Here is a 23256-nt window from a genome sequence, read left to right on the forward strand (position 1 = left end):
AAAGCCAACGGCACGCAGTATTCCCAAGTACTGTATGCGCTCGACGCTGCTTAACTTCGGTGATCGGACGTGAACCGGTGTTTTCAGCGTGATATGGCCGTTGCCGAGAGTGCTAGTTAATAATTCGAATTTCAATTAAGTGAGACAAATTAACCTTCATCATTTTAAAACAATAACAAAAAGAAAACCTGTTTGCTTTTTACATATCTATTAAAATTTAAAAGAGGAAAAAAAGTGAAAAACCCAACGGCACGCAGTGTTCCTAAGTGGTCTCCCTCCCAAGTAGTGACTGCGCTCGACGCTGCTTAACTTCGGTTATCGGACGAGAACCGGTGTATTCAGCGTGATATGGCCGTTGCCGAGAGTGCTAGTTAAAAATTTGAATTTAATTAACTTTCATCTTTATAAAACAATAACAAAAAGAAGATATGTTTGCTTCTTTCATATCTGGTGGAATTTAAAAGAGGACACAAAAGTGAAAAAGCAAACGGCACGCAGTATTCCCAAGTACTGTATGCGCTCGACGCTGCTTTACTTCGGTGATCGGACGTGAACCGGTGTTTTCAGCGTGATATGGCCGTTGCCGAGAGTGCTAGTTAATAATTCGAATTTAATTTAAGTGAGACAAATTAACCTTCATCATTTTAAAACAATAACAAAAAGAAGACGTGTTTGCTTTTTTCATATCTATTAAAATTTAAAAGAGGAAAAAAAAGTGAAAAAGCCAACGGCACGCAGTGTTCCTAAGTGGTCTCCCTCCCACGTAGTGACTGCGCTCGACGCTGCTTAACTTCGGTGATCGGACGTGAACCGGTGTTTTTAGCGTGATATGGCCGTTGCCGAGAGTGCTAGTTAATAATTTGAATTTAATTAACTTTCATCTTTATAAAACAATAACAAAAAGAAGATATGTTTGCTTTTTTCATATCTGGTGGAATTTAAAAGAGGAAACAAAAGTGAAAAAGCAAACGGCACGCAGTATTCCCAAGTACTGTATGCGCTCGACGCTGCTTTACTTCGGTGATCGGACGTGAACCGGTGTTTTCAGCGTGATATGGCCGTTGCCGAGAGTGCTAGTTAATAATTCGAATTTAAATTAAGTGAGACAAATTAACCTTCATCATTTTAAAACAATAACAAAAAGAAAACCTGTTTGCTTTTTACATATCTATTAAAATTTAAAAGAGGAAAAAAAAGTGAAAAAGCCAACGGCACGCAGTGATCCTAAGTTGTCTCCCTCCCAAGTAATGACTGCGCTCGACGCTGCTTAACTTCGGTTATGGGACGAGAATCGGTGTATTCAGCGTGATATGGCCGTTGCCGAGAGTGCTAGTTAATAATTTGAATTTCATTAACTTTCATCTTTATAAAACAATAACAAAAAGAAGATATGTTTGCTTTTTTCATTTCTGGTGGAATTTGAAATAGGAAACAAAAGTGAAAAAGCCAGCGGCACGCAGTATTCCCAAGTACTGTATGTGCTCGACGCTGCTTAACTTCGATGATCGGACGTGAACCGGTGTTTTCAGCGTGATATGGCCGTTGCCGAGAGTGCTAGTTAATAATTCGAATTTAAATTAAGTGAGACAAATTAACCTTCATCATTTTAAAACAATAACAAAAAGAAAACGTGTTTGCTTTTTTCATATCTATTAAAATTTAAAAGAGGAAACAAATGTGAAAAAGCCAACGGCACGCAGTATTCCCAAATACTGTATGCGCTCGACGCTGCTTAACTTCGGTGATCGGACGTGAACCGGTGTTTTCAGCGTGATATGGCCGTTGCCGAGAGTGCTAGTTAATAATTCCAATTTAAATTAAGTGAGACAAATTAACCTTCATAATTTTAAAACAATAACAAAAAGAAAACCTGTTTGCTTTTTACATATCTATTAAAATTTAAAAGAGGAAAAAAAAGTGAAAAAACCAACGGCACGCAGTGATTCTAAGTGGTCTCCCTCCCAAGTAATGACTGCGCTCGACGCTGCTTAACTTCGGCTATGGGACGAGAATCGGTGTATTCAGCGTGATATGGCCGTTGCCGAGAGTGCTAGTTAATAATTTGAATTTCATTAACTTTCATCTTTATAAAACAATAACAAAAAGAAGATATGTTTGCTTTTTTCATATCTGGTGGAATTTGAAAGAGGAAACAAAAGTGAAAAAGCCAACGGCACGCAGTATTCCCAAGTACTGTATGCGCTCGACGCTGCTTAACTTCGGTGATCGGACGTGAACCGGTGTTTTCAGCGTGATATGGCCGTTGCCGAGAGTGCTAGTTAATAATTCGAATTTAAATTAAGTGAGACAAATTAACCTTCATCATTTTAAAACAATAACAAAAAGAAAACCTGTTTGCTTTTTACATATCTATTAAAATTTAAAAGAGGAAAAAAAAGTGAAAAAGCCAACGGCACGCAGTGTTCCTAAGTGGTCTCCCTCCCAAGTAATGACTGCGCTCGACGCTGCTTAACTTCGGTAATCGGACGAGAACCGGTGTATTCAGCGTGATATGGCCGATGCCGAGAATGCTAGTTAATAATTTGAATTTAATTAACTTTTTACTTTATAAAACAATAACAAAAAGAAGATATGTTTGCTTTTTTCATGTCTGGTGGAATTTAAAAGAGGAAACAAAAGTGAAAAAGCAAACGGCACGCAGTATTCCCAAGTACTGTATGCGCTCGACGCTGCTAACTTCGGTGATCGGACGAGAACCGGTGTTTTCAGCGTGATATGGCCGTTGCCGAGAGTGCTATTTAATAATTTGAATTTAATTAACCTTCATCTTTATAAAACAATAAGAAAAAGAAGATATATTTTCTTTTTTCATATCTGATGGAATTTAAAAGAGGAAATAAAAGTGAAAAAGCCAACGGCACGCAGAGTTCCTAAGTGGTCTCCCTCCCAAGTAATGACTGCGCTCGACGCTGCTTAACTTCGGTTATCGGACGAGAACCGGTGTATTCAGCGTGATATGGCCCTTGCCGAGAGTGCTAGTTAATAATTTGAATTTAATTAACTTTCATCTTTATAAAACAATAACAAAAAAGAAGATATGTTTGCTTTTTTCATATCTGGTGGAATTTAAAAGAGGAAACAAAAGTGAAAAAGCAAATGGCACGCAGTATTCCCAAGTACTGTATGCGCTCGACGCTGCTTAACTTCGGTGATCGGACGTGAACCGGTGTTTTCAGCGTGATATGGCCGTTGCCGAGAGTGCTAGTTAATAATTCGAATTTAAATTAAGTGAGACAAATTAACCTTCATAATTTTAAAACAATAACAAAAAGAAAACCTGTTTGCTTTTTACATATCTATAAAAATTTAAAAGAGGAAAAAAAAGTGAAAAAACCAACGGCACGCAGTGATTCTAAGTGGTCTCCCTCCCAAGTAATGACTGCGCTCGACGCTGCTTAACTTCGGCTATGGGACGAGAATCGGTGTATTCAGCGTGATATGGCCGTTGCCGAGAGTGCTAGTTAATAATTTGAATTTCATTAACTTTCATCTTTATAAAACAATAACAAAAAGAAGATATGTTTGCTTTTTTCATATCTGGTGGAATTTGAAAGAGGGAACAAAAGTGAAAAAGCCAACGGCACGCAGTATTCCCAAGTACTGTATGCGCTCGACGCTGCTTAACTTCGATGATCGGACGTGAACCGGTGTTTTCAGCGTGATATGGCCGTTGCCGAGAGTGCTAGTTAATAATTCAAATTTAAATTAAGTGAGACAAATTAACCTTCATCATTTTAAAACAATAACAAAAAGAAAACCTGTTTGCTTTTTACATATCTATTAAAATTTAAAAGAGGAAAAAAAAGTGAAAAAGCCAACGGCACGCAGTGTTCCTAAGTGGTCTCCCTCCCAAGTAATGACTGCGCTCGACGCTGCTTAACTTCGGTTATCGGACGAGAACCGGTGTATTCAGCGTGATATGGCCGTTGCCGAGAATGCTAGTTAATAATTTGAATTTAATTAACATTCTTCTTTATAAAACAATAACAAAAAGAAGATATGTTTGCTTTTTTCATGTCTGGTGGAATTTAAAAGAGGAAACAAAAGTGAAAAAGAAAACGGCACGCAGTATTCCCAAGTACTGTATGCGCTCGACGCTGCTTAACTTCGGTGATCGGACGTGAACCGGTGTTTTCAGCGTGATATGGCCGTTGCCGAGAGTGCTAGTTAATAATTCGAATTTAAATTAAGTGAGACAAATTAACCTTCATCATTTTAAAACAATAACAAAAAGAAAACCTGTTTGCTTTTTACATATCTATTAAAATTTAAAAGAGGAAAAAAAAGTGAAAAGGCCAACGGCACGCAGTGTTCCTAAGTGGTCTCCCTCCCAAGTAATGACTGCGCTCGACGCTGCTTAACTTCGGTTATCGGACGAGAACCGGTGTATTCAGCGTGATATGGCCCTTGCCGAGAGTGCTAGTTAATAATTTGAATTTAATTAACTTTCATCTTTATAAAACAATAACAAAAAAGAAGATATGTTTGCTTTTTTCATATCTGGTGGAATTTAAAAGAGGAAACAAAAGTGAAAAAGCAAATGGCACGCAGTATTCCCAAGTACTGTATGCGCTCGACGCTGCTTAACTTCGGTGATCGGACGTGAACCGGTGTTTTCAGCGTGATATGGCCGTTGCCGAGAGTGCTAGTTAATAATTCGAATTTAAATTAAGTGAGACAAATTAACCTTCATAATTTTAAAACAATAACAAAAAGAAAACCTGTTTGCTTTTTACATATCTATTAAAATTTAAAAGAGGAAAAAAAGTGAAAAAACCAACGGCACGCAGTGATTCTAAGTGGTCTCCCTCCCAAGTAATGACTGCGCTCGACGCTGCTTAACTTCGGCTATGGGACGAGAATCGGTGTATTCAGCGTGATATGGCCGTTGCCGAGAGTGCTAGTTAATAATTTGAATTTCATTAACTTTCATCTTTATAAAACAATAACAAAAAGAAGATATGTTTGCTTTTTCCATATCTGGTGGAATTTGAAAGAGGAAACAAAAGTGAAAAAGCCAACGGCACGCAGTATTCCCAAGTACTGTATGCGCTCGACGCTGCTTAACTTCGATGATCGGACGTGAACCGGTGTTTTCAGCGTGATATGGCCGTTGCCGAGAGTGCTAGTTAATAATTCGAATTTATATTAAGTGAGACCAATTAACCTTCATCATTTTAAAACAATAACAAAAAGAAAACGTGTTTGCTTTTTTCATATCTATTAAAATTTAAAAGAGGAAACAAAAGTGAAAAAGCCAACGGCACGCAGTATTCCCAAGTACTGTATGCGCTCGACGCTGCTTAACTTCGGTGATCGGACGTGAACCGGTGTTTTCAGCGTGATATGGCCGTTGCCGAGAGTGCTAGTTAATAATTCGAATTTAAATTAAGTGAGACAAATTAACCTTCATCATTTTAAAACAATAACAAAAAGAAAACCTGTTTGCTTTTTACATATCTATTAAAATTTAAAAGAGGAAAAAAAAGTGAAAAAGTAAACGGCACGCAGTGTTCCTAAGTGGTCTCCCTCCCAAGTAATGACTGCGCTCGACGCTGCTTAACTTCGGTTATCGGACGAGAACCGGTGTATTCAGCGTGATATGGCCGTTGCCGAGAATGCTAGTTAATAATTTGAATTTAATTAACTTTCTTCTTTATAAAACAATAACAAAAAGAAGATATGTTTGCTTTTTTCATGTCTGGTGGAATTTAAAAGAGGAAACAAAAGTGAAAAAGAAAACGGCACGCAGTATTCCCAAGTACTGTATGCGCTCGACGCTGCTTAACTTCGGTGATCGGACGTGAACCGGTGTTTTCAGCGTGATATGGCCGTTGCCGAGAGTGCTAGTTAATAATTCGAATTTAAATTAAGTGAGACAAATTAACCTTCATCATTTTAAAACAATAACAAAAAGAAAACCTGTTTGCTTTTTACATATCTATTAAAATTTAAAAGAGGAAAAAAAAGTGAAAAGGCCAACGGCACGCAGTGTTCCTAAGTGGTCTCCCTCCCAAGTAATGACTGCGCTCGACGCTGCTTAACTTCGGTTATCGGACGAGAACCGGTGTATTCAGCGTGATATGGCCCTTGCCGAGAGTGCTAGTTAATAATTTGAATTTAATTAACTTTCATCTTTATAAAACAATAACAAAAAAGAAGATATGTTTGCTTTTTTCATATCTGGTGGAATTTAAAAGAGGAAACAAAAGTGAAAAAGCAAATGGCACGCAGTATTCCCAAGTACTGTATGCGCTCGACGCTGCTAAACTTCGGTGATCGGACGTGAACCGGTGTTTTCAGCGTGATATGGCCGTTGCCGAGAGTGCTAGTTAATAATTCGAATTTAAATTAAGTGAGACAAATTAACCTTCATAATTTTAAAACAATAACAAAAAGAAAACCTGTTTGCTTTTTACATATCTATTAAAATTTAAAAGAGGAAAAAAGTGAAAAAACCAACGGCACGCAGTGATTCTAAGTGGTCTCCCTCCCAAGTAATGACTGCGCTCGACGCTGCTTAACTTCGGCTATGGGACGAGAATCGGTGTATTCAGCGTGATATGGCCGTTGCCGAGAGTGCTAGTTAATAATTTGAATTTCATTAACTTTCATCTTTATAAAACAATAACAAAAAGAAGATATGTTTGCTTTTTCCATATCTGGTGGAATTTGAAAGAGGAAACAAAAGTGAAAAAGCCAACGGCACGCAGTATTCCCAAGTACTGTATGCGCTCGACGCTGCTTAACTTCGATGATCGGACGTGAACCGGTGTTTTCAGCGTGATATGGCCGTTGCCGAGAGTGCTAGTTAATAATTCGAATTTATATTAAGTGAGACCAATTAACCTTCATCATTTTAAAACAATAACAAAAAGAAAACGTGTTTGCTTTTTTCATATCTATTAAAATTTAAAAGAGGAAACAAAAGTGAAAAAGCCAACGGCACGCAGTATTCCCAAGTACTGTATGCGCTCGACGCTGCTTAACTTCGGTGATCGGACGTGAACCGGTGTTTTCAGCGTGATATGGCCGTTGCCGAGAGTGCTAGTTAATAATTCGAATTTAAATTAAGTGAGACAAATTAACCTTCATCATTTTAAAACAATAACAAAAAGAAAACCTGTTTGCTTTTTACATATCTATTAAAATTTAAAAGAGGAAAAAAGTGAAAAAACCAACGGCACGCAGTGATTCTAAGTGGTCTCCCTCCCAAGTAATGACTGCGCTCGACGCTGCTTAACTTCGGCTATGGGACGAGAATCGGTGTATTCAGCGTGATATGGCCGTTGCCGAGAGTGCTAGTTAATAATTTGAATTTCATTAACTTTCATCTTTATAAAACAATAACAAAAAGAAGATATGTTTGCTTTTTTCATATCTGGTGGAATTTAAAAGAGGAAACAAAAGTGAAAAAGCAAATGGCACGCAGTATTCCCAAGTACTGTATGCGCTCGACGCTGCTAAACTTCGGTGATCGGACGTGAACCGGTGTTTTCAGCGTGATATGGCCGTTGCCGAGAGTGCTAGTTAATAATTCGAATTTAAATTAAGTGAGACAAATTAACCTTCATAATTTTAAAACAATAACAAAAAGAAAACCTGTTTGCTTTTTACATATCTATTAAAATTTAAAAGAGGAAAAAAGTGAAAAAACCAACGGCACGCAGTGATTCTAAGTGGTCTCCCTCCCAAGTAATGACTGCGCTCGACGCTGCTTAACTTCGGCTATGGGACGAGAATCGGTGTATTCAGCGTGATATGGCCGTTGCCGAGAGTGCTAGTTAATAATTTGAATTTCATTAACTTTCATCTTTATAAAACAATAACAAAAAGAAGATATGTTTGCTTTTTCCATATCTGGTGGAATTTGAAAGAGGAAACAAAAGTGAAAAAGCCAACGGCACGCAGTATTCCCAAGTACTGTATGCGCTCGACGCTGCTTAACTTCGATGATCGGACGTGAACCGGTGTTTTCAGCGTGATATGGCCGTTGCCGAGAGTGCTAGTTAATAATTCGAATTTATATTAAGTGAGACCAATTAACCTTCATCATTTTAAAACAATAACAAAAAGAAAACGTGTTTGCTTTTTTCATATCTATTAAAATTTAAAAGAGGAAACAAAAGTGAAAAAGCCAACGGCACGCAGTATTCCCAAGTACTGTATGCGCTCGACGCTGCTTAACTTCGGTGATCGGACGTGAACCGGTGTTTTCAGCGTGATATGGCCGTTGCCGAGAGTGCTAGTTAATAATTCGAATTTAAATTAAGTGAGACAAATTAACCTTCATCATTTTAAAACAATAACAAAAAGAAAACCTGTTTGCTTTTTACATATCTATTAAAATTTAAAAGAGGAAAAAAAAGTGAAAAAGTAAACGGCACGCAGTGTTCCTAAGTGGTCTCCCTCCCAAGTAATGACTGCGCTCGACGCTGCTTAACTTCGGTTATCGGACGAGAACCGGTGTATTCAGCGTGATATGGCCGTTGCCGAGAATGCTAGTTAATAATTTGAATTTAATTAACTTTCTTCTTTATAAAACAATAACAAAAAGAAGATATGTTTGCTTTTTTCATGTCTGGTGGAATTTAAAAGAGGAAACAAAAGTGAAAAAGCAAACGGCACGCAGTATTCCCAAGTACTGTATGCGCTCGACGCTGCTTAACTTCGGTGATCGGACGTGAACCGGTGTTTTCAGCGTGATATGGCCGTTGCCGAGAGTGCTAGTTAATAATTCGAATTTAAATTAAGTGAGACAAATTAACCTTCATCATTTTAAAACAATAACAAAAAGAAAACGTGTTTGCTTTTTTCATATCTATTAAAATTTAAATGAGGAAAAAAAAGTGAAAAAGCCAACGGCACGCAGTGTTCCTAAGTGGTCTCCCTCCCAAGTAATGACTGCGCTCGACGCTGCTTAACTTCGGTTATCGGACGAGAACCGGTGTATTCAGCGTGATATGGCCCTTGCCGAGAGTGCTAGTTAATAATTTGAATTTAATTAACTTTCATCTTTATAAAACAATAACAAAAAAGAAGATATGTTTGCTTTTTTCATATCTGGTGGAATTTAAAAGAGGAAACAAAAGTGAAAAAGCAAATGGCACGCAGTATTCCCAAGTACTGTATGCGCTCGACGCTGCTAAACTTCGGTGATCGGACGTGAACCGGTGTTTTCAGCGTGATATGGCCGTTGCCGAGAGTGCTAGTTAATAATTCGAATTTAAATTAAGTGAGACAAATTAACCTTCATAATTTTAAAACAATAACAAAAAGAAAACCTGTTTGCTTTTTACATATCTATTAAAATTTAAAAGAGGAAAAAAGTGAAAAAACCAACGGCACGCAGTGATTCTAAGTGGTCTCCCTCCCAAGTAATGACTGCGCTCGACGCTGCTTAACTTCGGCTATGGGACGAGAATCGGTGTATTCAGCGTGATATGGCCGTTGCCGAGAGTGCTAGTTAATAATTTGAATTTCATTAACTTTCATCTTTATAAAACAATAACAAAAAGAAGATATGTTTGCTTTTTCCATATCTGGTGGAATTTGAAAGAGGAAACAAAAGTGAAAAAGCCAACGGCACGCAGTATTCCCAAGTACTGTATGCGCTCGACGCTGCTTAACTTCGATGATCGGACGTGAACCGGTGTTTTCAGCGTGATATGGCCGTTGCCGAGAGTGCTAGTTAATAATTCGAATTTATATTAAGTGAGACCAATTAACCTTCATCATTTTAAAACAATAACAAAAAGAAAACGTGTTTGCTTTTTTCATATCTATTAAAATTTAAAAGAGGAAACAAAAGTGAAAAAGCCAACGGCACGCAGTATTCCCAAGTACTGTATGCGCTCGACGCTGCTTAACTTCGGTGATCGGACGTGAACCGGTGTTTTCAGCGTGATATGGCCGTTGCCGAGAGTGCTAGTTAATAATTCGAATTTAAATTAAGTGAGACAAATTAACCTTCATCATTTTAAAACAATAACAAAAAGAAAACCTGTTTGCTTTTTACATATCTATTAAAATTTAAAAGAGGAAAAAAGTGAAAAAACCAACGGCACGCAGTGATTCTAAGTGGTCTCCCTCCCAAGTAATGACTGCGCTCGACGCTGCTTAACTTCGGCTATGGGACGAGAATCGGTGTATTCAGCGTGATATGGCCGTTGCCGAGAGTGCTAGTTAATAATTTGAATTTCATTAACTTTCATCTTTATAAAACAATAACAAAAAGAAGATATGTTTGCTTTTTTCATATCTGGTGGAATTTAAAAGAGGAAACAAAAGTGAAAAAGCAAATGGCACGCAGTATTCCCAAGTACTGTATGCGCTCGACGCTGCTAAACTTCGGTGATCGGACGTGAACCGGTGTTTTCAGCGTGATATGGCCGTTGCCGAGAGTGCTAGTTAATAATTCGAATTTAAATTAAGTGAGACAAATTAACCTTCATAATTTTAAAACAATAACAAAAAGAAAACCTGTTTGCTTTTTACATATCTATTAAAATTTAAAAGAGGAAAAAAGTGAAAAAACCAACGGCACGCAGTGATTCTAAGTGGTCTCCCTCCCAAGTAATGACTGCGCTCGACGCTGCTTAACTTCGGCTATGGGACGAGAATCGGTGTATTCAGCGTGATATGGCCGTTGCCGAGAGTGCTAGTTAATAATTTGAATTTCATTAACTTTCATCTTTATAAAACAATAACAAAAAGAAGATATGTTTGCTTTTTCCATATCTGGTGGAATTTGAAAGAGGAAACAAAAGTGAAAAAGCCAACGGCACGCAGTATTCCCAAGTACTGTATGCGCTCGACGCTGCTTAACTTCGATGATCGGACGTGAACCGGTGTTTTCAGCGTGATATGGCCGTTGCCGAGAGTGCTAGTTAATAATTCGAATTTATATTAAGTGAGACCAATTAACCTTCATCATTTTAAAACAATAACAAAAAGAAAACGTGTTTGCTTTTTTCATATCTATTAAAATTTAAAAGAGGAAACAAAAGTGAAAAAGCCAACGGCACGCAGTATTCCCAAGTACTGTATGCGCTCGACGCTGCTTAACTTCGGTGATCGGACGTGAACCGGTGTTTTCAGCGTGATATGGCCGTTGCCGAGAGTGCTAGTTAATAATTCGAATTTAAATTAAGTGAGACAAATTAACCTTCATCATTTTAAAACAATAACAAAAAGAAAACCTGTTTGCTTTTTACATATCTATTAAAATTTAAAAGAGGAAAAAAAAGTGAAAAAGTAAACGGCACGCAGTGTTCCTAAGTGGTCTCCCTCCCAAGTAATGACTGCGCTCGACGCTGCTTAACTTCGGTTATCGGACGAGAACCGGTGTATTCAGCGTGATATGGCCGTTGCCGAGAATGCTAGTTAATAATTTGAATTTAATTAACTTTCTTCTTTATAAAACAATAACAAAAAGAAGATATGTTTGCTTTTTTCATGTCTGGTGGAATTTAAAAGAGGAAACAAAAGTGAAAAAGCAAACGGCACGCAGTATTCCCAAGTACTGTATGCGCTCGACGCTGCTTAACTTCGGTGATCGGACGTGAACCGGTGTTTTCAGCGTGATATGGCCGTTGCCGAGAGTGCTAGTTAATAATTCGAATTTAAATTAAGTGAGACAAATTAACCTTCATCATTTTAAAACAATAACAAAAAGAAAACGTGTTTGCTTTTTTCATATCTATTAAAATTTAAATGAGGAAAAAAAAGTGAAAAAGCCAACGGCACGCAGTGTTCCTAAGTGGTCTCCCTCCCAAGTAGTGACTGCGCTCGACGCTGCTTAACTTCGGTTATCGGACGAGAACCGGAGTATTCAGCGTGATATGGCCGTTGTAGAGAGTGCTAGTTAATAATTTGAATTTAATTAACTTTCATCTTGATAAAACAATAAAAAAAAGAAGATATGTTTGCTTTTTTCATATCTGGTGGAATTTAAAAGAGGAAACAAAAGTGAAAAAGCAAACGGCACGCAGTATTCCCAAGTACTGTATGCGCTCGACGCTGCTTAACTTCGGTGATCGGACGTGAACCAGTGTTTTCAGCGTGATATGGCCGTTGCCGAAAGTGCTAGTTAATAATTCGAATTTAAATTAAGTGAGACAAATTAACCTTCATCATTTTAAAACAATAACAAAAAGAAAACATGTTTGCTTTTTTCATATCTATTAAAATTTAAAAGAGGAAAAAAAAGTGAAAAAGCCAACGGCACGCAGTGTTCCTAAGTGGTCTCCCTCCCAAGTAGTGACTGCGCTCGACGCTGCTTAACTTCGGTTATCGGACGAGAACCGGTGTATTCAGCGTGATATGGCCGTTGCCGAGAGTGCTAGTTAATAATTTGAATTTAATTAACTTTCATCTTTATAAAACAATAACAAAAAAGAAGATATGTTTGCTTTTTTCATATCTGGTGGAATTTGAAAGAGGAAACAAAAGTGAAAAAGCCAACGGCACGCAGTATTCCCAAGTACTGTATGCGCTGGACGCTGCTTAACTTCGGTGATCGGACGTGAACCGGTGTTTTTAGCGTGATATGGCCGTTGCCGAGAGTGCTAGTTAATAATTCGAATTTAAATTAAGTGAGACAAATTAACCTTCATCATTTTAAAACAATAACAAAAAGAAAACGTGTTCGCTTTTTTCATATCTATTAAAATTTAAAAGAGGAAAAAAATGTGAAAAAGCCAACGGCACGCAGTGTTCCTAAGTGGTCTCCCTCCCAAGTAGTGACTGCGCACGACGCTGCTTAACCTCGGTTATCGGACGAGAACCGGAGTATTCAGCGTGATATGGCCGTTGCCGAGAGTGCTAGTTAATAATTTGAATTTAATTAACTTTCATCTTTATAAAACAATAACAAAAAAGAAGATATGTTTGCTTTTTTCATATCTGGTGGAATTTAAAAGAGGAAACAAAAGTGAAAAAGCAAACGGCACGCAGTATTCCCAAGTACTGTATGCGCTCGACGCTGCTTAACTTCGGTGATCGGACGTGAACCGGTGCTTTCAGCGTGATATGGCCGTTGCCGAAAGTGCTAGTTAATAATTCGAATTTAAATTAAGTGAGACAAATTAACCTTCATCATTTTAAAACAATAACAAAAAGAAAACATGTTTGCTTTTTTCATATCTATTAAAATTTAAAAGAGGAAAAAAAAGTGAAAAAGCCAACGGCACGCAGTGTTCCTAAGTGGTCTCCCTCCCAAGTAATGACTGCGCTCGACGCTGCTTAACTTCGGTTATCGGACGAGAACCGGTGTATTCAGCGTGATATGGCCGTTGCCGAGAATGCTAGTTAATAATTTGAATTTAATTAACTTTCATCTTTATAAAACAATAACAAAAAGAAGATATGTTTGCTTTTTTCATATCTGGTGGAATTTGAAAGAGGAAACAAAAGTGAAAAAGCCAACGGCACGCAGTATTCCCAAGTACTGTATGCGCTCGACGCTGCTTAACTTCGGTGATCGGACGTGAACCGGTGTTTTCAGCGTGATATGGCCGTTGCCGAGAGTGCTAGTTAATAATTCGAATTTAAATTAAGTGAGACAAATTAACCTTCATCATTTTAAAACAATAACAAAAAGAAAACCTGTTTGCTTTTTACATATCTATTAAAATTTAAAAGAGAAAAAAAGTGAAAAAGCCAACGGCACGCAGTGATCCTAAGTGGTCTCCCTTCCAAGTAATGACTGCGCTCGACGCTGCTTAACTTCGGCTATGGGACGAGAATCGGTGTATTCAGCGTGATATGGCCGTTGCCGAGAGTGCTAGTTAATAATTTGAATTTCATTAACTTTCATCTTTATAAAACAATAACAAAAAGAAGATATGTTTGCTTTTTTCATATCTGGTGGAATTTGAAAGAGGAAACAAAAGTGAAAAAGCCAACGGCACGCAGTATTCCCAAGTACTGTATGCGCTCGACGCTGCTTAACTTCGGTGATCGGACGTGAACCGGTGTTTTCAGCGTAATATGGCCGTTGCCGAGAGTGCTAGTTAATAATTCGAATTTAAATTAAGTGAGACAAGTTAACCTTCATCATTTTAAAACAATAACAAAAAGAAAACGTGTTTGCTTTTTTCATATCTATTAAAATTTAAAAGAGGAAAAAAAAGTGAAAAAGCCAACGGCACGCAGTGTTCCTAAGTGGTCTCCCTCCCAAGTAGTGACTGCGCTCGACGCTGCTTAACCTCGGTTATCGGACGAGAACCGGAGTATTCAGCGTGATATGGCCGTTGCCGAGAGTGCTAGTTAATAATTTGAATTTAATTAACATTCATCTTTATAAAACAATAACAAAAAAGAAGATATGTTTGCTTTTTTCATATCTGGTGGAATTTAAAAGAGGAAACAAAAGTGAAAAAGCAAACGGCACGTAGTATTCCCAAGTACTGTATGCGCTCGACGCTGCTTAACTTCGGTGATCGGACGTGAACCGGTGCTTTCAGCGTGATATGGCCGTTGCCGAGAGTGCTAGTTAATAATTTGAATTTAATTAACATTCATCTTTATAAAACAATAACAAAAAAGAAGATATGTTTGCTTTTTTCATATCTGGTGGAATTTAAAAGAGGAAACAAAAGTGAAAAAGCAAACGGCACGCAGTATTCCCAAGTACTGTATGCGCTCGACGCTGCTTAACTTCGGTGATCGGACGTGAACCGGTGCTTTCAGCGTGATATGGCCGTTGCCGAAAGTGCTAGTTAATAATTCGAATTTAAATTAAGTGAGACAAATTAACCTTCATCATTTTAAAACAATAACAAAAAGAAAACATGTTTGCTTTTTTCATATCTATTAAAATTTAAAAGAGGAAAAAAAAGTGAAAAAGCCAACGGCACGCAGTGTTCCTAAGTGGTCTCCCTCCCAAGTAATGACTGCGCTCGACGCTGCTTAACTTCGGTTATCGGACGAGAACCGGTGTATTCAGCGTGATATGGCCGTTGCCGAGAATGCTAGTTAATAATTTGAATTTAATTAACTTTCATCTTTATAAAACAATAACAAAAAGAAGATATGTTTGCTTTTTTCATATCTGGTGGAATTTGAAAGAGGAAACAAAAGTGAAAAAGCCAACGGCACGCAGTATTCCCAAGTACTGTATGCGCTCGACGCTGCTTAACTTCGGTGATCGGACGTGAACCGGTGTTTTCAGCGTGATATGGCCGTTGCCGAGAGTGCTAGTTAATAATTCGAATTTAAATTAAGTGAGACAAATTAACCTTCATCATTTTAAAACAATAACAAAAAGAAAACCTGTTTGCTTTTTACATATCTATTAAAATTTAAAAGAGAAAAAAAGTGAAAAAGCCAACGGCACGCAGTGATCCTAAGTGGTCTCCCTTCCAAGTAATGACTGCGCTCGACGCTGCTTAACTTCGGCTATGGGACGAGAATCGGTGTATTCAGCGTGATATGGCCGTTGCCGAGAGTGCTAGTTAATAATTTGAATTTCATTAACTTTCATCTTTATAAAACAATAACAAAAAGAAGATATGTTTGCTTTTTTCATATCTGGTGGAATTTGAAAGAGGAAACAAAAGTGAAAAAGCCAACGGCACGCAGTATTCCCAAGTACTGTATGCGCTCGACGCTGCTTAACTTCGGTGATCGGACGTGAACCGGTGTTTTCAGCGTAATATGGCCGTTGCCGAGAGTGCTAGTTAATAATTCGAATTTAAATTAAGTGAGACAAGTTAACCTTCATCATTTTAAAACAATAACAAAAAGAAAACGTGTTTGCTTTTTTCATATCTATTAAAATTTAAAAGAGGAAAAAAAAGTGAAAAAGCCAACGGCACGCAGTGTTCCTAAGTGGTCTCCCTCCCAAGTAGTGACTGCGCTCGACGCTGCTTAACCTCGGTTATCGGACGAGAACCGGAGTATTCAGCGTGATATGGCCGTTGCCGAGAGTGCTAGTTAATAATTTGAATTTAATTAACATTCATCTTTATAAAACAATAACAAAAAAGAAGATATGTTTGCTTTTTTCATATCTGGTGGAATTTAAAAGAGGAAACAAAAGTGAAAAAGCAAACGGCACGTAGTATTCCCAAGTACTGTATGCGCTCGACGCTGCTTAACTTCGGTGATCGGACGTGAACCGGTGCTTTCAGCGTGATATGGCCGTTGCCGAGAGTGCTAGTTAATAATTTGAATTTAATTAACATTCATCTTTATAAAACAATAACAAAAAAGAAGATATGTTTGCTTTTTTCATATCTGGTGGAATTTAAAAGAGGAAACAAAAGTGAAAAAGCAAACGGCACGCAGTATTCCCAAGTACTGTATGCGCTCGACGCTGCTTAACTTCGGTGATCGGACGTGAACCGGTGCTTTCAGCGTGATATGGCCGTTGCCGAAAGTGCTAGTTAATAATTCGAATTTAAATTAAGTGAGACAAATTAACCTTCATCATTTTAAAACAATAACAAAAAGAAAACATGTTTGCTTTTTTCATATCTATTAAAATTTAAAAGAGCAAAAAAAGTGAAAAAGCCAACGGCACGCAGTGTTCCTAAGTGGTCTCCCTCCCAAGTAGTGACTGCGCTCGACGCTGCTTAACTTCGGTTATCGGACGAGAACCGGTGTATTCAGCGTGATATGGCCGTTTCCGAGAATGCTAGTTAATAATTTGAATTTAATTAACTTTCATCTTTATAAAACAATAACAAAAAGAAGATATGTTTGCTTTTTTCATATCTGGTGGAATTTGAAAGAGGAAACAAAAGTGAAAAAGCCAACGGCACGCAGTATTCCCAAGTACTGTATGCGCTCGACGCTGCTTAACTTCGGTGATCGGACGTGAACCGGTGTTTTCAGCGTGATATGGCCGTTGCCGAGAGTGCTAGTTAATAATTCGAATTTAAATTAAGTGAGACAAATTAACCTTCATCATTTTAAAACAATAACAAAAAGAAAACGTGTTTGCTTTTTTCATATCTATTAAAATTTGAAAGAGGAAAAAAAAGTGAAAAAGCCAACGGCACGCAGTGTTCCTAAGTGGTCTCCCTCCCAAGTAGTGACTGCGCTCGACGCTGCTTAACTTCGGTTATCGGACGAGAACCGGAGTATTCAGCGTGATATGGCCGTTGCCGAGAGTGCTAGTTAATAATTTGAATTTAATTAACTTTCATCTTGATAAAACAATAACAAAAAAGAAGATATGTTTGCTTTTTTCATATCTGGTGGAATTTAAAAGAGGAAACAAAAGTGAAAAAGCAAACGGCTCGCAGTATTCCCAAGTACTGTATGCGCTCGACGCTGCTTAACTTCGGTGATCGGACGTGAACCAGTGTTTTCAGCGTGATATGGCCGTTGCCGAAAGTGCTAGTTAATAATTCGAATTTAAATTAAGTGAGACAAATTAACCTTCATCATTTTAAAACAATAACAAAAAGAAAACATGTTTGCTTTTTTCATATCTATTAAAATTTAAAAGAGGAAAGAAAAGTGAAAAAGCCAACGGCACGCAGTGTTCCTAAGTGGTCTCCCTCCCAAGTAGTGACTGCGCTCGACGCTGCTTAACTTCGGTTATCGGACGAGAACCGGTGTATTCAGCGTGATATGGCCGTTGCCGAGAGTGCTAGTTAATAATTTGAATTTAATTAACTTTCATCTTTATAAAACAATAACAAAAAAGAAGATATGTTTGCTTTTTTCATATCTGGTGGAATTTAAAAGAGGAAACAAAAGTGAAAAAGCAAACGGCACGCAGTATTCCCAAGTACTGTATGCGCTCGACGCTGCTTAACTTCGGTGATCGGACGTGAACCGGTGCTTTCAGCGTGATATGGCCGTTGCCGAGAGTGCTAGTTAATAATTTGAATTTAATTAACATTCATCTTTATAAAACAATAACAAAAAAGAAGATATGTTTGCTTTTTTCATATCTGGTGGAATTTAAAAGAGGAAACAAAAGTGAAAAAGCAAACGGCACGCAGTATTCCCAAGTACTGTATGCGCTCGACGCTGCTTAACTTCGGTGATCGGACGTGAACCGGTGCTTTCAGCGTGATATGGCCGTTGCCGAAAGTGCTAGTTAATAATTCGAATTTAAATTAAGTGAGACAAATTAACCTTCATCATTTTAAAACAATAACATAAAGAAAACATGTTTGCTTTTTTCATATCTATTAAAATTTAAAAGAGCAAAAAAAAGTGAAAAAGCCAACGGCACGCAGTGTTCCTAAGTGGTCTCTCTCCCAAGTAGTGACTGCGCTCGACGCTGCTTAACTTCGGTTATCGGACGAGAACCGGTGTAATCAGCGTGATATGGCCGTTGCCGAGAATGCTAGTTAATAATTTGAATTTAATTAACTTTCATCTTTATAAAACAATAACAAAAAGAAGATATGTATGCTTTTTTCATATCTGGTGGAATTTGAAAGAGGAAACAAAAGTGAAAAAGCCAACGGCACGCAGTATTCCCAAGTACTGTATGCGCTCGACGCTGCTTAACTTCGGTGATCGGACGTGAACCGGTGTTTTCAGCGTGATATGGCCGTTGCCGAGAGTGCTAGTTAATAATTCGAATTTAAATTAAGTGAGACAAATTAACCTTCATCATTTTAAAACAATAACAAAAAGAAAACCTGTTTGCTTTTTACATATCTATTAAAATTTAAAAGAGGGAAAAAAAGTGAAAAAGCCAACGGCACGCAGTGATCCTAAGTGGTCTCCCTCCCAAGTAATGACTGCGCTCGACGCTGCTTAACTTCGGCTATGGGACGAGAATCGGTGTATTCAGCGTGATATGGCCGTTGCCGAGAGTGCTAGTTAATAATTTGAATTTCATTAACTTTCATCTTTATAAAACAATAACAAAAAGAAGATATGTTTGCTTTTTTCATATCTGGTGGAATTTGAAAGAGGAAACAAAAGTGAAAAAGCAAACGGCACGCAGTATTCCCAAGTACAGTATGCGCTCGACGCTGCTTAACTTCGGTGATCGGACGTGAACCGGTGCTTTCAGCGTGATATGGCCGTTGCCGAAAGTGCTAGTTCGAATTTAAATTAAGTGAGACAAATTAACCTTCATCATTTTAAAACAATAACAAAAAGAAAACATGTTTGCTTTTTTCATATCTATTAAAATTTAAAAGAGCAAAAAAAAGTGAAAAAGCCAACGGCACGCAGTGTTCCTAAGTGGTCTCCCTCCCTAGTAGTGACTGCGCTCGACGCTGCTTAACTTCGGTTATCGGACGAGAACCGGTGTATTCAGCGTGATATGGCCGTTGCCGAGAATGCTAGTTAATAATTTGAATTTAATTAACTTTCATCTTTATAAAACAATAACAAAAAGAAGATATGTTTGCTTTTTTCATATCTGGTGGAATTTGAAAGAGGAAACAAAAGTGAAAAAGCCAACGGCACGCAGTATTCCCAAGTACTGTATGCGCTCGACGCTGCTTAACTTCGGTGATCGGACGTGAACCGGTGTTTTCAGCGTGATATGGCCGTTGCCAAGAGTGCTAGTTAATAATTCGAATTTAAATTAAGTGAGACAAATTAACCTTCATCATTTTAAAACAATAACAAAAAGAAAACCTGTTTGCTTTTTACATATCTATTAAAATTTAAAAGAGGAAAAAAAAGTGAAAAAGCCAACGGCACGCAGTGATCCTAAGTTGTCTCCCTCCCAAGTAATGACTGCGCTCGACGCTGCTTAACTTCGGCTATGGGACGAGAATCGGTGTATTCAGCGTGATATGGCCGTTGCCGAGAGTGCTAGTTAATAATTTGAATTTCATTAACTTTCATCTTTATAAAACAATAACAAAAAGAAGATATGTTTGCTTTTTTCATATCTGGTGGAATTTGAAAGAGGAAACAAAAGTGAAAAAGCAAACGGCACGCAGTATTCCCAAGTACCGTATGCGCTCGACGCTGCTTAACTTCGGTGATCGGACGTGAACCGGTGCTTTCAGCGTGATATGGCCGTTGCCGAAAGTGCTAGTTAATAATTCGAATTTAAATTAAGTGAGACAAATTAACCTTCATCATTTTAAAACAATAACAAAAAGAAAACATGTTTGCTTTTTTCATATCTATTAAAATTTAAAAGAGCAAAAAAAAAAGAAAAAGCCAACGGCACGCAGTGTTCCTAAGTGGTCTCCCTCCCAAGTAGTGACTGCGCTCGACGCTGCTTAACTTCGGTTATCGGACGAGAACCGGTGTATTCAGCGTGATATGGCCGTTGCCGAGAATGCTAGTTAATAATTTGAATTTAATTAACTTTCATCTTTATAAAACAATAACAAAAAGAAGATATGTTTGCTTTTTTCATATCTGGTGGAATTTGAAAGAGGAAACAAAAGTGAAAAAGCCAACGGCGCGCAGTATTCCCAAGTACTGTATGCGCTCGACGCTGCTTAACTTCGGTGATCGGACGTGAACCGGTGTTTTCAGCGTGATATGGCCGTTGCCGAGAGTGCTAGTTAATAATTCGAATTTAAATTAAGTGAGACAAATTAACCTTCATCATTTTAAAACAATAACAAAAAGAAAACGTGTTTGCTTTTTTCATATCTATTAAAATTTGAAAGAGGAAAAAAAAGTGAAAAAGCCAACGGCACGCAGTGTTCCTAAGTGGTCTCCCTCCCAAGTAGTGACTGCGCTCGACGCTGCTTAACTTCGGTTATCGGACGAGAACCGGAGTATTCAGCGTGATATGGCCGTTGCCGAGAGTGCTAGTTAATAATTTGAATTTAATTAACTTTCATCTTGATAAAACAATAACAAAAAAGAAGATATGTTTGCTTTTTTCATATCTGGTGGAATTTAAAAGAGGAAACAAAAGTGAAAAAGCAAACGGCTCGCAGTATTCCCAAGTACTGTATGCGCTCGACGCTGCTTAACTTCGGTGATCGGACGTGAACCAGTGTTTTCAGCGTGATATGGCCGTTGCCGAAAGTGCTAGTTAATAATTCGAATTTAAATTAAGTGAGACAAATTAACCTTCATCATTTTAAAACAATAACAAAAAGAAAACATGTTTGCTTTTTTCATATCTATTAAAATTTAAAAGAGGAAAGAAAAGTGAAAAAGCCAACGGCACGCAGTGTTCCTAAGTGGTCTCCCTCCCAAGTAGTGACTGCGCTCGACGCTGCTTAACTTCGGTTATCGGACGAGAACCGGTGTATTCAGCGTGATATGGCCGTTGCCGAGAGTGCTAGTTAATAATTTGAATTTAATTAACTTTCATCTTTATAAAACAATAACAAAAAAGAAGATATGTTTGCTTTTTTCATATCTGGTGGAATTTAAAAGAGGAAACAAAAGTGAAAAAGCAAACGGCACGCAGTATTCCCAAGTACTGTATGCGCTCGACGCTGCTTAACTTCGGTGATCGGACGTGAACCGGTGCTTTCAGCGTGATATGGCCGTTGCCGAGAGTGCTAGTTAATAATTTGAATTTAATTAACATTCATCTTTATAAAACAATAACAAAAAAGAAGATATGTTTGCTTTTTTCATATCTGGTGGAATTTAAAAGAGGAAACAAAAGTGAAAAAGCAAACGGCACGCAGTATTCCCAAGTACTGTATGCGCTCGACGCTGCTTAACTTCGGTGATCGGACGTGAACCGGTGCTTTCAGCGTGATATGGCCGTTGCCGAAAGTGCTAGTTAATAATTCGAATTTAAATTAAGTGAGACAAATTAACCTTCATCATTTTAAAACAATAACATAAAGAAAACATGTTTGCTTTTTTCATATCTATTAAAATTTAAAAGAGCAAAAAAAAGTGAAAAAGCCAACGGCACGCAGTGTTCCTAAGTGGTCTCTCTCCCAAGTAGTGACTGCGCTCGACGCTGCTTAACTTCGGTTATCGGACGAGAACCGGTGTAATCAGCGTGATATGGCCGTTGCCGAGAATGCTAGTTAATAATTTGAATTTAATTAACTTTCATCTTTATAAAACAATAACAAAAAGAAGATATGTATGCTTTTTTCATATCTGGTGGAATTTGAAAGAGGAAACAAAAGTGAAAAAGCCAACGGCACGCAGTATTCCCAAGTACTGTATGCGCTCGACGCTGCTTAACTTCGGTGATCGGACGTGAACCGGTGTTTTCAGCGTGATATGGCCGTTGCCGAGAGTGCTAGTTAATAATTCGAATTTAAATTAAGTGAGACAAATTAACCTTCATCATTTTAAAACAATAACAAAAAGAAAACCTGTTTGCTTTTTACATATCTATTAAAATTTAAAAGAGGGAAAAAAAGTGAAAAAGCCAACGGCACGCAGTGATCCTAAGTGGTCTCCCTCCCAAGTAATGACTGCGCTCGACGCTGCTTAACTTCGGCTATGGGACGAGAATCGGTGTATTCAGCGTGATATGGCCGTTGCCGAGAGTGCTAGTTAATAATTTGAATTTCATTAACTTTCATCTTTATAAAACAATAACAAAAAGAAGATATGTTTGCTTTTTTCATATCTGGTGGAATTTGAAAGAGGAAACAAAAGTGAAAAAGCAAACGGCACGCAGTATTCCCAAGTACAGTATGCGCTCGACGCTGCTTAACTTCGGTGATCGGACGTGAACCGGTGCTTTCAGCGTGATATGGCCGTTGCCGAAAGTGCTAGTTCGAATTTAAATTAAGTGAGACAAATTAACCTTCATCATTTTAAAACAATAACAAAAAGAAAACATGTTTGCTTTTTTCATATCTATTAAAATTTAAAAGAGCAAAAAAAAGTGAAAAAGCCAACGGCACGCAGTGTTCCTAAGTGGTCTCCCTCCCTAGTAGTGACTGCGCTCGACGCTGCTTAACTTCGGTTATCGGACGAGAACCGGTGTATTCAGCGTGATATGGCCGTTGCCGAGAATGCTAGTTAATAATTTGAATTTAATTAACTTTCATCTTTATAAAACAATAACAAAAAGAAGATATGTTTGCTTTTTTCATATCTGGTGGAATTTGAAAGAGGAAACAAAAGTGAAAAAGCCAACGGCACGCAGTATTCCCAAGTACTGTATGCGCTCGACGCTGCTTAACTTCGGTGATCGGACGTGAACCGGTGTTTTCAGCGTGATATGGCCGTTGCCAAGAGTGCTAGTTAATAATTCGAATTTAAATTAAGTGAGACAAATTAACCTTCATCATTTTAAAACAATAACAAAAAGAAAACCTGTTTGCTTTTTACATATCTATTAAAATTTAAAAGAGGAAAAAAAAGTGAAAAAGCCAACGGCACGCAGTGATCCTA

At 37.9% G+C, this 23256-nt stretch overlaps 65 pseudogenes; all 65 read right to left on the bottom strand.

The window, feature by feature from the left end:
• Nucleotides 1-2: 2 nt before the first annotated feature.
• On the bottom strand, nt 3-105 carry LOC149598143 (5S ribosomal RNA; annotated as a pseudogene).
• A 136-nt stretch (nt 106-241) lies between these two features.
• LOC149598144 (5S ribosomal RNA) lies at nt 242-360 on the bottom strand (annotated as a pseudogene).
• A 362-nt stretch (nt 361-722) lies between these two features.
• LOC149598145 (5S ribosomal RNA) lies at nt 723-841 on the bottom strand (annotated as a pseudogene).
• Nucleotides 842-1684: 843 nt separating this feature from the next.
• Nucleotides 1685-1787, bottom strand: LOC149598146 (5S ribosomal RNA; annotated as a pseudogene).
• Nucleotides 1788-2165: 378 nt separating this feature from the next.
• On the bottom strand, nt 2166-2268 carry LOC149598147 (5S ribosomal RNA; annotated as a pseudogene).
• Nucleotides 2269-2405: 137 nt separating this feature from the next.
• LOC149598148 (5S ribosomal RNA) lies at nt 2406-2524 on the bottom strand (annotated as a pseudogene).
• Nucleotides 2525-2870: 346 nt separating this feature from the next.
• LOC149598149 (5S ribosomal RNA) lies at nt 2871-2989 on the bottom strand (annotated as a pseudogene).
• A 604-nt stretch (nt 2990-3593) lies between these two features.
• On the bottom strand, nt 3594-3696 carry LOC149598150 (5S ribosomal RNA; annotated as a pseudogene).
• Nucleotides 3697-3833: 137 nt separating this feature from the next.
• On the bottom strand, nt 3834-3952 carry LOC149598151 (5S ribosomal RNA; annotated as a pseudogene).
• Nucleotides 3953-4074: 122 nt separating this feature from the next.
• Nucleotides 4075-4177, bottom strand: LOC149598152 (5S ribosomal RNA; annotated as a pseudogene).
• A 137-nt stretch (nt 4178-4314) lies between these two features.
• On the bottom strand, nt 4315-4433 carry LOC149598153 (5S ribosomal RNA; annotated as a pseudogene).
• Nucleotides 4434-5036: 603 nt separating this feature from the next.
• LOC149598154 (5S ribosomal RNA) lies at nt 5037-5139 on the bottom strand (annotated as a pseudogene).
• Nucleotides 5140-5276: 137 nt separating this feature from the next.
• LOC149598155 (5S ribosomal RNA) lies at nt 5277-5379 on the bottom strand (annotated as a pseudogene).
• A 137-nt stretch (nt 5380-5516) lies between these two features.
• Nucleotides 5517-5635, bottom strand: LOC149598156 (5S ribosomal RNA; annotated as a pseudogene).
• A 122-nt stretch (nt 5636-5757) lies between these two features.
• On the bottom strand, nt 5758-5860 carry LOC149598157 (5S ribosomal RNA; annotated as a pseudogene).
• A 137-nt stretch (nt 5861-5997) lies between these two features.
• On the bottom strand, nt 5998-6116 carry LOC149598158 (5S ribosomal RNA; annotated as a pseudogene).
• Nucleotides 6117-6718: 602 nt separating this feature from the next.
• On the bottom strand, nt 6719-6821 carry LOC149598159 (5S ribosomal RNA; annotated as a pseudogene).
• A 137-nt stretch (nt 6822-6958) lies between these two features.
• On the bottom strand, nt 6959-7061 carry LOC149598160 (5S ribosomal RNA; annotated as a pseudogene).
• An 855-nt stretch (nt 7062-7916) lies between these two features.
• LOC149598161 (5S ribosomal RNA) lies at nt 7917-8019 on the bottom strand (annotated as a pseudogene).
• Nucleotides 8020-8156: 137 nt separating this feature from the next.
• LOC149598162 (5S ribosomal RNA) lies at nt 8157-8259 on the bottom strand (annotated as a pseudogene).
• A 137-nt stretch (nt 8260-8396) lies between these two features.
• LOC149598163 (5S ribosomal RNA) lies at nt 8397-8515 on the bottom strand (annotated as a pseudogene).
• Nucleotides 8516-8637: 122 nt separating this feature from the next.
• On the bottom strand, nt 8638-8740 carry LOC149598164 (5S ribosomal RNA; annotated as a pseudogene).
• Nucleotides 8741-8877: 137 nt separating this feature from the next.
• On the bottom strand, nt 8878-8996 carry LOC149598165 (5S ribosomal RNA; annotated as a pseudogene).
• Nucleotides 8997-9598: 602 nt separating this feature from the next.
• Nucleotides 9599-9701, bottom strand: LOC149598166 (5S ribosomal RNA; annotated as a pseudogene).
• Nucleotides 9702-9838: 137 nt separating this feature from the next.
• Nucleotides 9839-9941, bottom strand: LOC149598167 (5S ribosomal RNA; annotated as a pseudogene).
• Nucleotides 9942-10796: 855 nt separating this feature from the next.
• Nucleotides 10797-10899, bottom strand: LOC149598168 (5S ribosomal RNA; annotated as a pseudogene).
• Nucleotides 10900-11036: 137 nt separating this feature from the next.
• On the bottom strand, nt 11037-11139 carry LOC149598169 (5S ribosomal RNA; annotated as a pseudogene).
• Nucleotides 11140-11276: 137 nt separating this feature from the next.
• On the bottom strand, nt 11277-11395 carry LOC149598170 (5S ribosomal RNA; annotated as a pseudogene).
• Nucleotides 11396-11517: 122 nt separating this feature from the next.
• Nucleotides 11518-11620, bottom strand: LOC149598171 (5S ribosomal RNA; annotated as a pseudogene).
• A 137-nt stretch (nt 11621-11757) lies between these two features.
• Nucleotides 11758-11876, bottom strand: LOC149598172 (5S ribosomal RNA; annotated as a pseudogene).
• Nucleotides 11877-12238: 362 nt separating this feature from the next.
• Nucleotides 12239-12357, bottom strand: LOC149598173 (5S ribosomal RNA; annotated as a pseudogene).
• Nucleotides 12358-12720: 363 nt separating this feature from the next.
• Nucleotides 12721-12839, bottom strand: LOC149598174 (5S ribosomal RNA; annotated as a pseudogene).
• A 123-nt stretch (nt 12840-12962) lies between these two features.
• On the bottom strand, nt 12963-13065 carry LOC149598175 (5S ribosomal RNA; annotated as a pseudogene).
• Nucleotides 13066-13202: 137 nt separating this feature from the next.
• LOC149598176 (5S ribosomal RNA) lies at nt 13203-13321 on the bottom strand (annotated as a pseudogene).
• A 122-nt stretch (nt 13322-13443) lies between these two features.
• LOC149598177 (5S ribosomal RNA) lies at nt 13444-13546 on the bottom strand (annotated as a pseudogene).
• Nucleotides 13547-13922: 376 nt separating this feature from the next.
• On the bottom strand, nt 13923-14025 carry LOC149598178 (5S ribosomal RNA; annotated as a pseudogene).
• A 137-nt stretch (nt 14026-14162) lies between these two features.
• LOC149598179 (5S ribosomal RNA) lies at nt 14163-14281 on the bottom strand (annotated as a pseudogene).
• A 123-nt stretch (nt 14282-14404) lies between these two features.
• On the bottom strand, nt 14405-14507 carry LOC149598180 (5S ribosomal RNA; annotated as a pseudogene).
• A 123-nt stretch (nt 14508-14630) lies between these two features.
• On the bottom strand, nt 14631-14733 carry LOC149598181 (5S ribosomal RNA; annotated as a pseudogene).
• Nucleotides 14734-14870: 137 nt separating this feature from the next.
• On the bottom strand, nt 14871-14989 carry LOC149598182 (5S ribosomal RNA; annotated as a pseudogene).
• Nucleotides 14990-15111: 122 nt separating this feature from the next.
• LOC149598183 (5S ribosomal RNA) lies at nt 15112-15214 on the bottom strand (annotated as a pseudogene).
• A 376-nt stretch (nt 15215-15590) lies between these two features.
• On the bottom strand, nt 15591-15693 carry LOC149598184 (5S ribosomal RNA; annotated as a pseudogene).
• A 137-nt stretch (nt 15694-15830) lies between these two features.
• Nucleotides 15831-15949, bottom strand: LOC149598185 (5S ribosomal RNA; annotated as a pseudogene).
• Nucleotides 15950-16072: 123 nt separating this feature from the next.
• On the bottom strand, nt 16073-16175 carry LOC149598186 (5S ribosomal RNA; annotated as a pseudogene).
• Nucleotides 16176-16298: 123 nt separating this feature from the next.
• LOC149598187 (5S ribosomal RNA) lies at nt 16299-16401 on the bottom strand (annotated as a pseudogene).
• A 136-nt stretch (nt 16402-16537) lies between these two features.
• On the bottom strand, nt 16538-16656 carry LOC149598188 (5S ribosomal RNA; annotated as a pseudogene).
• A 122-nt stretch (nt 16657-16778) lies between these two features.
• LOC149598189 (5S ribosomal RNA) lies at nt 16779-16881 on the bottom strand (annotated as a pseudogene).
• Nucleotides 16882-17018: 137 nt separating this feature from the next.
• Nucleotides 17019-17137, bottom strand: LOC149598190 (5S ribosomal RNA; annotated as a pseudogene).
• Nucleotides 17138-17500: 363 nt separating this feature from the next.
• On the bottom strand, nt 17501-17619 carry LOC149598191 (5S ribosomal RNA; annotated as a pseudogene).
• A 123-nt stretch (nt 17620-17742) lies between these two features.
• LOC149598192 (5S ribosomal RNA) lies at nt 17743-17845 on the bottom strand (annotated as a pseudogene).
• A 123-nt stretch (nt 17846-17968) lies between these two features.
• On the bottom strand, nt 17969-18071 carry LOC149598193 (5S ribosomal RNA; annotated as a pseudogene).
• Nucleotides 18072-18208: 137 nt separating this feature from the next.
• On the bottom strand, nt 18209-18327 carry LOC149598194 (5S ribosomal RNA; annotated as a pseudogene).
• A 122-nt stretch (nt 18328-18449) lies between these two features.
• On the bottom strand, nt 18450-18552 carry LOC149598195 (5S ribosomal RNA; annotated as a pseudogene).
• A 611-nt stretch (nt 18553-19163) lies between these two features.
• LOC149598196 (5S ribosomal RNA) lies at nt 19164-19282 on the bottom strand (annotated as a pseudogene).
• A 122-nt stretch (nt 19283-19404) lies between these two features.
• On the bottom strand, nt 19405-19507 carry LOC149598197 (5S ribosomal RNA; annotated as a pseudogene).
• Nucleotides 19508-20125: 618 nt separating this feature from the next.
• LOC149598198 (5S ribosomal RNA) lies at nt 20126-20244 on the bottom strand (annotated as a pseudogene).
• A 122-nt stretch (nt 20245-20366) lies between these two features.
• Nucleotides 20367-20469, bottom strand: LOC149598199 (5S ribosomal RNA; annotated as a pseudogene).
• Nucleotides 20470-20606: 137 nt separating this feature from the next.
• On the bottom strand, nt 20607-20725 carry LOC149598200 (5S ribosomal RNA; annotated as a pseudogene).
• Nucleotides 20726-21088: 363 nt separating this feature from the next.
• LOC149598201 (5S ribosomal RNA) lies at nt 21089-21207 on the bottom strand (annotated as a pseudogene).
• Nucleotides 21208-21330: 123 nt separating this feature from the next.
• Nucleotides 21331-21433, bottom strand: LOC149598202 (5S ribosomal RNA; annotated as a pseudogene).
• Nucleotides 21434-21556: 123 nt separating this feature from the next.
• On the bottom strand, nt 21557-21659 carry LOC149598203 (5S ribosomal RNA; annotated as a pseudogene).
• A 137-nt stretch (nt 21660-21796) lies between these two features.
• On the bottom strand, nt 21797-21915 carry LOC149598204 (5S ribosomal RNA; annotated as a pseudogene).
• Nucleotides 21916-22037: 122 nt separating this feature from the next.
• LOC149598205 (5S ribosomal RNA) lies at nt 22038-22140 on the bottom strand (annotated as a pseudogene).
• Nucleotides 22141-22751: 611 nt separating this feature from the next.
• Nucleotides 22752-22870, bottom strand: LOC149598206 (5S ribosomal RNA; annotated as a pseudogene).
• Nucleotides 22871-22992: 122 nt separating this feature from the next.
• Nucleotides 22993-23095, bottom strand: LOC149598207 (5S ribosomal RNA; annotated as a pseudogene).
• Nucleotides 23096-23256: the final 161 nt, after the last annotated feature.

This window comes from Phalangium opilio, unplaced genomic scaffold, assembly GCF_054372755.1.
Source record: "Phalangium opilio isolate 3A_F unplaced genomic scaffold, DU_Popi_V2 ptg000360l_1, whole genome shotgun sequence".
NCBI classification, from domain to species: Eukaryota; Metazoa; Arthropoda; class Arachnida; order Opiliones; family Phalangiidae; genus Phalangium; species Phalangium opilio.